The sequence below is a fragment of the Zea mays genome, chromosome 5, assembly GCF_902167145.1.
Source record: "Zea mays cultivar B73 chromosome 5, Zm-B73-REFERENCE-NAM-5.0, whole genome shotgun sequence".
Classification (NCBI taxonomy): domain Eukaryota; kingdom Viridiplantae; phylum Streptophyta; class Magnoliopsida; order Poales; family Poaceae; genus Zea; species Zea mays.
In genome coordinates this window covers 106,006,368-106,018,518 of record NC_050100.1, presented here as the reverse complement: position 1 = coordinate 106,018,518, position 12,151 = coordinate 106,006,368, and the positions used below count along the sequence as shown (strand labels likewise).

The following is a 12,151-nucleotide window of genomic DNA, read 5'->3' as shown; positions in this document are numbered from 1 at the left end:
GTCAATCCGCCTTCAGTCACGTCAACTGCCATATCTGTCTCCATGGCTGACTGACCCACAGCCCCACGCCTGGTGGTTTCTTCGAGCCACGCGCGGGGCGCCTCGTTGCCGCTGCATAACCTTTTGTCTTCTGCAGCGGCCCTGAGGGGGTGCACTATCGCGCGCGGCGGTTTGCATGGTGGTTCGCTCTTTCTGCACCCGAAATCCGGCACACAAACTGTATGACTTGTGAACCCGCCCCCCTGTGTCATAGAGTGGGCTGCCTGGGTCCTAGGTGCGCGTCAGGCGGGATTTCCTGCGGCGATTCAGGGGCGCGCGGAAGGGTTTCTCTAAACAAGGACTCAGGTTTCCTTGAAAAAGGATTCACCTCGCGTGCAGCAGTTACCTTTTTGCATTCTCTCCCAATCGCCTGTGCCCCTTTGCCTTCATGCTCCTCTGTTCCACGCCCGCGCCGCCACACACGCCATGGCTTCGCTTGGTCATCCAGATCGCTTTCAGTCTGAGGAGGCGCTCAACCTGGTGCGCGGCCTGCTTGGGTGGAGCGCGCTAGGGCTCGCCGGAAGAATCCACGCCGGTGCCGTCCTCCTTGGCGATCTCGCCACCGGGGAGTTCGTGTTGTTCACCTCCTACATCTCCTGCGGGTTGGCGCTGCCGATCTCACCCTTCTTCTTGCTGCTGCTGGAGGAGTTCGGGCTTCAGCTTCAACACCTCACGCCCCACTCCGTCCTCCAGGCAGCCATCTTCGTCCACCTCTGTGAGATGTTCGTAGGTGTGGCCCCTGTACTTCCCTCTTCCGCTACTTCTTCGTGCTGGTCAAGTCCGGAAAGACTAGGGACCACATCGGTGCCTACTACTTCTAGACGAGGCCAGATCCAGCCGTCGTCTACATCCCCACCTTTGGCGGTGCGAGGTGGGAAAACTGGCGCAACGACTAGGTGATTGCCAGCGCCGAGGCCAACGACCGCCTCGTCCTGCCGAGCGATGGGCCAGCGCTCGACCGCAAGCACTGGAGGACCAAGCCGTCCCTCTCGCCAGAGTTCCTGCCCGTATTGGACATGATAAACGGCTTGGCTACGAGCGGCCTAGACCTGATCATTTACCGGGCCGGGCCGAGTTCGGGTCGGGCCATACTGAACCCGATATAAAAACTCTTTAGCCCGAGCCCGCCCACGGCCCGACAAAAAATGTAAAATCCCAGCCCGAGCCCGCCCGTGGCCCGACCCGATGGCCCACGGGCCGACCCGATGACCCGACAGGCAGTGTGTCACCAGCTGCTGGCTACAGGCGTGGACGCGTTTTTTTAATTTTTCTTCTCACCCCCGCAGCCACGCACGCACTCTGACTCCGCACAGGCACGGTACTCCGGTCGGGCACTGTGAGTCTGTGTCTCTGTGATAAAAAAAAACCGGGCACGGTACGCCGCACAGGCCACCTGCTCAGTCCGTGATCAAAGCAGAGGCCTGCTGTGCTGATCTCTCTACCACAACATTGAAGATTAGCGGTGAACGCAAGTCACCGGTCCAGATTTCGGGCTGACGGGCTGGCCCGCGGGCTTAATTTTAGGCCCGAGCCCGACCCGAAAATATTGACGGGTTAAAAACACGGCCCGAGCCCGCCCAACACACTGGCCCGGCCCGACTGGGTCGGGTTTTTTTCGGGCGGGTCGGATCGGGTCGACCGGGTCGGGTGGCCCATGCTCAGGTCTAGAGCGGCCTGACATCGATGCACGTGGTCGGCGATCTCCTGAAGCGCCGGATCGCGCCGCTGCAGAGGAGACCGCACCTGTGCTGCTGGTTCACCGGCTCGAACGACATCGGTAGGATCCAGCGCGGGCCGGGCACCGATCTGTCATGGGACAAGCTGGTAGTCCTGGTGGGAGGGATTACTGGGAAAACTTTTGTCCCTGAGTCCCTGATACTCCCCCAGAACATCCATGTGCTCTGCGACGACCCAGGCCTGAGGACGGCGATCTTGGCCACGCTGCCGACCCTTGACGACAGCGGCGTAGCGGTTCGCCAGACCGGCTGCTGGGACCCCCTCCACAGGATCTGGATCTCCGATGCACCGGCTGGAGGTCCCCAGCTCGCCGGTGCGGCTCCCAGTGCCAACCCCGCCGTGGCCCTCAGCCCTTTGGACAAAGGCAAAGGGGCTGCAAGCAGTGCCTCTGCCCCAGGTAGCTCCAGGGGGTCGGAGGAGGAGAGGCGACTCAGGCTGCGTCGCGCTGACGGGTCGCTCGTTTCGGAGCCCCCTTAAAAGCGTCAAAGGACTGCAGGTGGGACCAAGGAGGCCAGCTCCCAGGCCCACGGCACGCAGAGGCGCGTCAGTCCTCCGGCCCCGCCGCCACCACCACCATGTAACACCCCAGGTGTTTATATTTCACTCGACAACGAGTTCGGATTTAAGCACATAACCGATGGATAAAATGGATTTTAAATTTTAAACATCTTCATCTATCGCGATTTTTATATCGCATCTGTTTCGTTTGTCGCGAGTGCGACATCGTTTTTATTTTTGTCTATCCGGGCTCTTCCTAAAATTTTCGTGATGTTCGGAACATAGCTGTTTCGAAGATCGGTGCGTCCGATGATTATTTAAAATTCGTCGCTCGCGCGAATATGAATTCGGAAGCCAGACCCACTCGGATGATTTTATACCGAACAGATTAAAAAAAACTCGACGATTAAAATGTTCGAGGCAAAATAATCTGTATCGTGCGTTGTCCGAGAAAAATCGTGTGCGAGGATATAATCCAATTTATTCTTCTGCACGCTGCTTCGAAGACAAAATCGCGTATACGTTCACATATATTGTTTCGGCTAATTTCGGTCGAATCACGCCGAACAAATTATCAGTGCCGAAATCAGTTTATTTCGGTCTGTCGTTTCTTGCCCGATCCAAAACTTTGGATATAAATGACGGGTGCAAATTCATCTGATTCCAAGTATTCGCTAAATCAAAATCGTGACTGCGCGTCCGAGAATTATAATTGAGCTTTAATTCTCGGGTAAATTACCGTGACTATAGAATCATGTGTTCTGACCGCAGATCAAATATCTCGTGCTTCGAATCGAATCAAACTGTGTCACCAATACTATAACTCTTTGATTATTAATACAAATCATGACCCAAAATATCAGCGATTTTCTTTATAAAAAAATGAAAAATGAAAAATGAAAATATCTCTAGAGATTATCCTCCACCGCTCTCTATCTCTAATTAATTCTTCAGCCGCCGAATACCTCCCTTTCCTACTTATCTTCTACGCACGGCGCTGTTCAGCTCAAAAAAAATCCCGCCGCTTCGTATCCGTTCCAATCCTCCCCTGACCTCTCTTCATCGTGCGTGGGCGCTCGCTGTGGGCAGCTCGTCGTTTTTCACCGCTGGCTGTGGCACTTCCTTGAGCCGTCGGACCACAAGCCTTCTCTCTCCACTCGGCTTCATCCCATCTCCCTGCTGAATTTTTTGCCGTGCGCGCTCTGCGTCCTCATCTCGTAACCGCCCGTGGAGTCTTCAAATATCCAGTCCCTGCGCCGCGCCCCTCTGCTGCTTGCTCTGGTGCTGCGTGCGCGTTCTCCCATGGCGCCGGTCCGTCCTCCTCTTCCAGCCGCGCCCAGGCCCTCTCCTTCCTCCCTCAGCCCCTGCGCTCAGAATTCCTCTGCTCCTCTTCATTCTCCAGCCGGTTCCCTGCGCACGTGCTCCAGCTCCGGCTGGATCTTCCTCTGGCGGCCGTCGGTCGGAGCTCCCTGGCCGCGCTGCGCCCTGCTCCCTTTGTCTCCCCTAGCGCGCGAGCTCTTGGGTGCGCGCCTGGATCCCTGCTGAGCTCGGTTCCATGGCCGCGATCCAGCTCGCCCAGCCCCAGCCGTTCCTCCTCCTGTAGCTCGCCCCTGCGCGTGCGTCTTCTCGCGTCGTCCCTGCGTCACGCGCGCGTTCCTTCCTGTGCGCGCCAGCAGCCGCGTCTCTCTGGTGTTTCCTCCCTGCGCGCATGAAATTTCCTTGCTCGCTGGGGCGCTTGATCCGTGCTCCACTGTGCCGTATTGTTTATCTGCACGCGTCAAGTTCCCACGCCGAGTTCGCCCGAGTCGCAGACCTGTGTGTCCTCATCGCGCCTACTGCTCGTCGGGTCAAGCCCCATGTTGCCGTGCCGCGTCGTCATCACTTCCTGTCGCGAGCTTGATCCTTGTTGTCATCGGGTTTTGTGCGTGCTCGCGTTTGCCGTCGAGTCATTGAACCCATCATCCCCTGCTCAACCCTACCCCGCCAGCTCGCTCGAGACACAATCTCATCGTCGTCCCGCGCGTCATCAAGAATCCCAAGAATCGGGTGAAGACGAAGCTAGTAGCGCGATATTCCCCAAACACTCGACAATTGACTGGATCAGAAAATCACTACCGATCTCGCGGATTCGAGTCGGCTATTGAAACGGTAAGCTGATAAATTATCCAAAATAGTTCGATCGTTGCATAAATTGATGTGCTAGTTCGAGGCGCATTAAGGTGCTCGATAAATTGCGTAAGTCACGAACCTCTCGCCGACTTCGCAGTTCTTGTGATTATCGAGCCAGATTCAGCTATGTCGAATTATTTCGCTATTCTAGTCACTTAGCTGAATTAGTGGACCGAGTAGAATTTTGGTAGGCATGTGTAAGGTTAAAATATTTTAATCACTTATAAAGATGTAGAATAATTCATAAAACGAGGGATAAGTTTAGAATTCAATTAATTAACTGATAAGTTGTGGTTAGGCTAATTGTATTAAAGGTGTATAATTTGTTGTTTTGTGATGTTCGCGTTAGGTTCGGTTAATCTAAAGAAACGTAATTATTGCACGTAGTCATATATTAATAACTAGTGTTTCCGTATGAAATTGTACAACGCCTCGCCGCTAGGTGTTTAAATTCGCCATCGCGTAGCACTATTTAGGGTTTTTGATATTCCTGTCTATATGTATTCATGTGCATAATGCATTTCATTCAGGTGCGATAATTAATCACGTGATGCGGAAGATGACTCAAGTCGACCCCAAGCGCGGGCTAACCCGCGGGATGATGTTGATGGACGGAACCGAAGATGGAAAATCTAGCGAATGTCAAGACAGAAGATGGTCGTCAAGCGGACGTCGTCTAACAAACACTAACGTAGTGTTTATTCCAGGCAAGCCCCGGTGCATTTGCCCCTTCCTTGTGTTTTAAATGCTTTTTCACCTTATCTGATGCATTAGGTGATAGGAGTTGTGTGATAAACAATTGATGCATTACCATTCCTTGGAAACTCCTTAATCCCGGTTTTATAAAAAGAACTGATAATGCTTAGCCCTGCTTAGAAACTGAAAAATCATTTGTTTTCAAAAAGAATGATTGTGGAACATTGGTTATGGGCCTTTCGTTTCAAAAATCAAAGCAAACTTATGGTGATGATTCCACTTCGGCCGGAGTGGGTTCATCATTTGGAAAAGAGTACCCCTGTCGGGTACCAAAAATGGGAAAATGGTTTGAATACATCTAGACCAGACGCTGAGCGGACGTGGTCGCCCGTCTGTGTCGATTAAGGACCGTTCGATGTAGGCCTGTTGTGGTGGAGACCTTGCAACTAGCCACATGCTCCGGTAAGCCTGAACCCGGCTATTCCATACGTGAAAAGACAACCGCGCACTGGGCGTGGGAGATGGTGGGAGTAGCGTGTACCCTCCTGGCTAGAGGCTGGATGGAGGAGTACTGTGCTCCCGAGTAGCGCGGACCGGTTCACGTTGTGGAGGATCTATGGGAACGGTTGACATATGCAAGGATTAAGTGCTACATATGTCGTGTGGTTAGGGATCCCCAGCTGGGTATAATCGGTTCGAATCGTCGTTGCTCCTTGGTCATGGAGACTCTATCCTCCGACCACTCATCGTAGTTGACAAGTGAAATATGAATTGGCTAAAAGAAAGCTAGACCAGGACAAGTGGATGCTCTAGATTAGGCAAATCTAGATTCAGGAAAAATACTAAACTTGTGAAGTAAAATTTTGGCATAAGGATTTACTACTAGTAAGCTCTTCTGCAAAACAGAGTCTTTGATTCTTGATAAGCCATACCTTGAATCCCTCTAGCCAGCATACCCTTGAGAGTCTTTTCTTTAGTCGGGTAAGTCTTGCTGAGTAATTCCATACTCAGGGTTTTATTCCCTGTTGTTTTTCAGGTTATAGTTTTGTGCTGCTGTTGATGGTGTTAAGTGCCGGTGGGCTCGGCCTTTTTATAAGTCTAAGTAATTCTTCTATACTTTTTATTGAGGATGGTCACTTGAGCTAGCATATATTTCAAACTTACAAATAATTTATAACATCTCAAGGTTATGCCTTTGAACCACTTTTGTAATCACTCCGATAAATACAATGTAAACTTGTTGTAACTTGTAAAATTTGGTAATAAGATTTTCCACTGCAAAATGTTGGTGCGTGATTTGTGTTTACTTAATCTTGCGGTCCTAGTTATAAGTGGTTTATCCGATGTCCTTGGGGCAATCGGACGGATCCTGTTAAGTTATCTGGTGCACATGCATAGCTGTCTGAGGTCTTTGAGACAAGGACAGGTGCATGTGGGCCCAATAACTTGGGAGGTTCTGCCACACACCATCTGGGGGTGATCACCCCCAGGAGCACTAGCTGCAGCAGCAGCAACAGCAGCAGTAGCAGGAGCGTCGATCGCCCCGCTTTCAGGGTCACTAGAAAGTCTAGGGCCCCAAGTAAGTGTAGCCCCTTTTTCCATGAGTCTAATCATCATGCTGACTAGTCTTAACCCATCATCTATTCGCTAGGGCTTCTTCCTCCGCCGCTCCCAAGGTCACGCCTCCTCTGCCAGATACCAGGCCCACTAGCGGGTCCGGCTCTCAGCAGCAGGAATCTGGTGAGAGTGGTGATGGCGGTCCGCCTCTGGATGCTGTTAAGACAGCGCCAGTGGCTTCCCATGCCCCATCCGGGGATTCGGCGGTAGCAGCGCCAGCGCCGAGCGACGTCGTAGAGGCAGAGGAGATCCCACCTGGGGGATCCGCGCCCACTCCCGACACTAGGGGTGACGCAGGAGGCGCGTCCAGCTCCAACCCCCTGCCTGCGTCGGAGGAGATGGAGGTGGTGTTTGTGCGGCGGCTCCGGTCGGGCGCCGAGCAAGAAGCGGCGCCAGTCCCACTCCCCCGCGTGTTGTCCCGTGCCCACCAGGTCCTTAGTGACACTAGGGCAGCAATCTTGCGGGACTGGGAGGCGCTTGAGGCTGAGCCCTAGCGCCTCAGTGACTGGCGCACCCAACTGGAGGAGCGCACCCGGACGACGTCCCGATAATTCATCTCCGAGCGGTCCCAACTCGAGCGGGACCGCAAGGAGTACAAGAGGGACCTCCAGAGGGTGTGCGCCATGGAGCTAGAGGCGTCCCTGTGACAACCCAGTGTCACCTAGGGTTTCTCTCAAATGCCAAACCAAGAATCATTATTTTATGTGAGCCAAAGTAAGCATGAGCATCAAAATAACTTAAGTGGCAAAGAATTCACCAAGCATATACCTAAAAGTATCATGATCAAAACAATTGAGACTTTTAAAAGATAAAAGTGTGCAACCCGAATTAAAAACTCTAAGTGAGCCCCATGAGCAAATTTCAAGAAAATAAGAAAAAGGGGATGAAAAGTTTAAAATTATGACTTGAGCCAATTATAAAAATTGAAGTATATTTAATAAGCAACAAGAAATGTTGAGAAAGCTTAGCCAAAATAACTCAATTAAAGCCCCAAATCAAGCTTCTCATGTGGGGACTTAATGGGAATTCTGAATTTCAGAATTCTGAAATTCAGTCCTTGAGCCAAAGATTAGGGATGTTCACCTTGATCCCTAACTCGAATCCTAATGGCCCCATTGACAAAATTGTGTCTAACTAACCCCTCTGTCGTGTGCCAGAAGATGGCATTGGGACGCGAGCCCTAGACACGACAAAACCTTGGATTTGCCTCGGGTTTGGGCAGGGAGACAGACCAGATTTCCTGGCTCCATATCTCTGCAACCAGTAGGCAAAATCCTATGACCCCCACACAAGAATGGTAGCTTGTAGGGAGGAGAAGAGGTTTTGTGCACTGACCAAGGCGAGAGCAGGCTCGGATGAGCGACCACACGCGCCAGAACTTAGGCAGAACGCACGGGCACACGTGTTCGACCCTGGTCGGCACGCCAGAGCTCGCCCAACCCGCGCGCGCGCTCACCCCCGCGTCCGGTCAAGTCCGCCGCGCGCCCACGCCCTCGGCCGTGCCCGCCCGCGCCTATAAAGTCTCCCCGAGCGCACCTCTCTTCGCCCCGCACTCACCCTCACCGGCCAGCCACTTTTCCTTAGCTCCGGCGAGCTTAATTCCGCCCGCCATTGCCGCCAGAGCTTCGGCCACCGTGGCCAGCCCACTCCAGCCATCCTCTGGGCAAGCCAGTGCTTCGGCTAGCTCCGCCAGTAGCCCGTGAAGCTTGCCAAGCCCTCGGACCCGGCCGGACTTCACCGGAGGCCCGAGATCGACCTCACCGGACTTCGTTCTTCCGCCACCGCGCGTGGACCGAGCTATTTAGTGAGTCCCCACCCAATTCCTTGCGCTCATATCTTCTCTGGCATCCCGTGGACCTCCCTGACCCATCTGATTGAACTATCTCGCCATGACCAGGCCGGTCTCCTCGCCGCCGACGAGCATCCCCGCCTGCGCGCGTGGACCGACCGACTCCGGCCATCTCCGACGGCGTCCCGCACACCGTTGTGATCCCCGAGACCTCCCCTTCGTCCTCGACCACTTCACTGGAGCAATCTCGCCGCCGGTAAGCCCCTCCACCCTTTCTTCCGCCGCGGTTACTGTTTAAGGTAGAAGAAGGACCTCGGGTTAGGATTTGTAGAACCCGAGGGGTTTTCTGTAATGTCAGTGACTCATGTGAATAGTAGCCTGAGGGCTGATCCGCGAAGAAAACTTAGAAAACCCGCCAGGGACCCCAGTGCAAAGTGGATTTCCATTTAATCAATTCTGTTATTCTTTTTAAAATGACCAGAGAACTTAGAAAATCCATAACTTGATGAAATCTTAATAAAAAGTTGTCAAACCAATTTTGCTAGCTCCTGAATATTATGATCTATCATTTAAAAATAGTAAACCCTATGCTTTCTGTTCTAAATTTTAGAGTTTAAAATTAAAAACAGAAACCCACTAAACCTTGTTTAATTAAGGAAAATTAGTTTTTCTTCTATGCTGAACTTAAGAAAATTTGTAGATGTTTAAACCTCATTTAGGCACTGTTTAAAAATAGTAGGAACCCCAGCATTGGAAAATATGATGTAGTTTTTTATTTAAAGCTATTTTGCCCAAAACTTAGAGAAAATCAGAAAGGCATTAGAAATTATTGAACAGTGATTAAGATTATTTTTCCTAGTTTACTTATGTAACAGAGAACCTAGGAAAAATACAGAGACCATTAATTTGGACCAGTTTTAAATTAAAATGATTTGTTTAGCCTTATATAGACTGAAAATCAATTATTAAAGAGGCAAAACTATAACCAAAATGCTTAATAAAAATCCAGTGGACTTATAACCATCAGAGCCCCACTACAAAAATACAGAGCACCTCAGCCCAACTTTTTAAGTAAGGAAAATAAATACAAAGTGATAATAAGGCATTTTTCCAATAAATCATGAACAACCCCTATTAATGTAATAATGGGCAACCAAAAATTAGCTAAGTCCATGATGAGATAAACTACCAGAGAAAAATGCAAACCCATGAAAAGGAAGCAAACCCATGCCTATTGACCATGATTTAAGAGAAAGGCCACTAAATTCAAATAATGCATACCACCCCTTCCCTTAAGCAAAAAGAGGCCAAACTTCAGAATGATTGCTCTTGCACAAAATACTAACTATGAAAAATAAGAACTCTGTTGTTTGATGTGTTTCAAATATAGTGATAGTAGAAAGCATCTATTTGGCTAGAAACTTGAGAAAACCATAGAAAAATAATTAAAAGGTAGTAATGACTAGAAATTTGTATCAAGTCATGTTATAACACCTAAAAGCCAGCAAAAATAAGTTTTAGAGAATTACCCACTGTTAAATAGTAATTGTAGTTCAAAGCACCCCTTCTGCCCTAGAGTTTAATAATTTTGTCTAGAGAAAACTATTCACTTGCTGATCCCCAAATTTTGAGACAAAGAAACACACACCAATAACAAGCCACTGTAATTTTTGCAGAATTTTTAGAATTTTATAAAAGCAACTTGTAGTTCAAACCTACTCCAAAACATTAAAGAGAATAAAAGAAAAGGAAAAGAAGAAATAAACCCCACCTCAATAAGTCTAACTTGAGTACTTATCATTTGTCCCTAAGACTTAAAAGGAATTCAGTGGAACCCCAAAAATAAACCTACCACTTACCTTAACTAAGTTTAACCCAATTTACCAAGTATACCACTAAAGGGTTTTACATAAGTAAAGTTAACTTGTTTTAACTCAAAAGATCATACACCTTTAAAGTTGTAATTTCTAAAAGCACATATCATATCATGCATATATCTTACGCATTGCATTCATTAGATTGTAATCTTGCCGACAGAGAGTACATGCTCATCCCCGAGCAAGGACCTGTCCAAGAGGAGGACCAGGAGCAGGCTTCAGAGGCTGCTATTGAGGATCTCCCCGCAGCCCCAGCAATTGAAGGCAAGCCCCGGTTCTATGCATAACCTGTTAATTATGCTATTTTACTACACTTAATGCTTGTAGGATTGCAATGTGCACTTAAGTGTAGGAGTTGCTTGAAACCTCTAGTTGCATGAACTTAGGATTCCTTTTTGAGATGAATACTAGTATGCTAGGTCGAGTAGCTGCTTGCTAATCAGGATCTCAGTAGAAGTCGAGTGATTTTCCTAGCACTCGCGCGAGGTCAGGAATTGATTGTATTCATCTTGATAACGGGATCTATGTTGGTCTATGGACTTGGATCTAGGGAGGATGCCTTGTCCATGAGACGGGAAAAATGAATTAAGGATTAATGTGTGGATACCTGAGTCAAGCTTTTGAACGTACTAAGCACATGCCGGGAAAAATGGTAACCGGTAAACCTAGTACCTGAGTGAAGCCGGGCGCGGACTTTATCCCTCATGCGACCTGAGACTGGGTCTCCCATGCTAGCTATGGTGGGTACAAGTGCGGTCACTGCACGGCGGCAGCCGGGGTCAGTGGAGCATTGTATGCCAAGGCGGTGAGGCCTGGACGCGAACAGGGAATCGATGGGGACGGTTGTCATGTGTGGGGTCGGAGTACCCTGACATGCCGTGTGTTTAGGTTTACCTCGCAAGGTTTAAAACTCGATTCGAATCGTCTGCTTCTCGCAGCTAATGAGACTGCTTGATTCCTTGTACTGCATCGAGTAAGAAGTGAAATGTGGTTACATGAGATAACTTGTTGATTGAACTAATTGATTGTTACCATGTATGCTTAGAAGGAGCAAATGTAGCTAAGTTAATGATGATAGAATTTGAAAAGCTAAAATTTGCTTTTAGAAACAGCTAGTGCTTTTGGCAAACCAAACCCCTCAGCCAAACAGCTGCATAGTCTAGAGGTAGAGGAGTAGACTCCTCACACTGGTTAAGTCTAGCTGAGTATTAGTATACTCAGCCTTGCTTGTGGCACCATTTTTGCAGGTACCATTCAGGAAATGGTTGATGGTGTGACTTGGCCTACCACCCTGCCACCGGGTTGGACGGTCGAGTGGGATGTTGCTCCGGCAGGAGAGGAGCACGAGGAGTAGTGGGCTAGGCCTTGCCCATTTCCTCATTACCGACAACATCGATTATCCGCTGCACTTTATTTTGTGAACTTTATTTGCTACTCAAAAACTCCGATTTATGTAATAACTCAGTACTTAATTTGAGGTTTCCTGTTTTATTGTATTTCTTCTGTGACTCACCTTCGAGTGGGATTGTGGAATTTGATCCTGGTTAAGTGGCTCTATCAGACTAGATCTGAGGGACTGACGGGTTATTCCGATTTAAGTATGTTACGGTCCCTGAGGCGTGACTTAGGCACTTAAGCTAGAATAATTCGGGTGGTTCTGCCACAGTCCCGGAGGGAGAAGAAGGTGACCAGGAGGGAGGAGGTCGTGATCCAGCAGGAGGCCCTCACA

General features: G+C 49.5%; 1 long non-coding RNA gene across 1 annotated transcript; it reads left to right on the top strand.

The window, feature by feature from the left end:
- The first annotated feature begins 3,388 nt into the window (after positions 1 to 3,388).
- On the top strand, positions 3,389 to 5,599 carry LOC100192582 (uncharacterized). Its single transcript, NR_160016.1, has one exon. It is a non-coding gene; the product is annotated as an uncharacterized lncRNA (long non-coding RNA).
- Positions 5,600 to 12,151: the final 6,552 nt, after the last annotated feature.